The 1,162-nt window shown below is 44.7% G+C and overlaps 1 protein-coding gene across 1 annotated transcript in view; it reads left to right on the top strand.

Annotated features, from left to right (window-relative positions):
- Positions 1–749: 749 nt before the first annotated feature.
- The window catches only part of LOC101847216 (muscarinic acetylcholine receptor gar-3), a gene marked incomplete in the record, with an annotated part of 9,040 nt that continues 8,627 nt past the window's right edge, over positions 750–1,162 (top strand). The window contains 1 exon segment of the mRNA XM_005107634.3: positions 750–922.

The raw sequence follows: 1,162 nt of genomic DNA, 5'->3' as shown, positions 1-1,162 counted from the left end.
TAAAAGACCTTTTTCGGATCCCTTCGTGGCTGTGTATTTGTTATGTTTTTTCATCCATTATTTCTGCCTGCCTGTCGAGATTCTTTAGACTCTTTCCCCCTCATTCCTAGAAGGCACTTTTAGTCAAGATCGAAGCAGCCCGCCTCCTTGATTACCCAAATTGTGTGAATGGGGGTGTAAAACACCGACCCAACCACAAGCGTCCAAGTCTCTCAAGTGGCCCGCCAACGTATTTAACTGCACGAGAAGTTTGTATCACATCAGGGCGTCGTGAACTTCCGTGAACGTTAAGACAAAAAGAAATAATATATACTTCTGCAAAATAGTGTCCAAGGAGGAGGGAAAAAAAGAGATGTCTCCCAGACTTTAAGTGGCTTAGTGACCTTCGAGCCCGCCTCCCCTCCAACTGTCACTTTGTGGTTGTTTTTTCCCCGCTCAGACCAGGACGTGGATCCGTAGCCTAGGGCTGGGCAATGGGTCGCTTAGCAAAATCCGGATAATATGTCAGTCCACCTCTTCGGAAAATAATATATAATGAACCGCTTCGACAAACGGGTTAGATCCATTTCGACAAACGGGTTAGTATCACTTCAACAATTAATGGGTGCATCCTCTTCGGCAAACGGGTAAGGAAAGAGAGTTAAGTGTCTGAATTCGGATAACATTTCATTGAGAATTATCCGGTTATCCGGATAGTTTATCCGGATTTTGCCCACCTCTACCGTAGCCTATGCTAGGTCTAAGCCTTTGTTGTAAGGTAGAGGGCTAGAGTCTAAGGTCTAGACTAGACTAGAGTACATCTAGGCACCTGAAGACAGAGTAGGGGACCCTTGGCGTGCATAACACATTTATTTGGCAATGTCGTTGTGCTGGTACAGGGAGAGAGTAGAGAGGCGTTGTGACTGTGAGGATGTATGTACGAGTAAGTTGTTTTCATTTACGTGCAGTTGTCATAATAATATATTATTTGTTTTGTTTTTGTAGGAGTCCCTGTCTGTCTGTCTGTCTGTCTGTCTGTCTGTCTGTCTGTTTGTATGCATATCTCTCCCTTTCACTCTGTCTCTCTCCCTCTCTGTCTATCTATCTGTCTGTCTATCTGTATATCTGTCTGTCTTTCTGTCTGTCTGTCTCTCTCTCTCTCTCCCTCTCTCTCTCTCTCTCT

Source organism: Aplysia californica, unplaced genomic scaffold, assembly GCF_000002075.1.
Source record: "Aplysia californica isolate F4 #8 unplaced genomic scaffold, AplCal3.0 scaffold00617, whole genome shotgun sequence".
NCBI classification, from domain to species: Eukaryota; Metazoa; Mollusca; class Gastropoda; order Aplysiida; family Aplysiidae; genus Aplysia; species Aplysia californica.
This window is presented reverse-complemented; position numbering and strand designations above follow the sequence as displayed.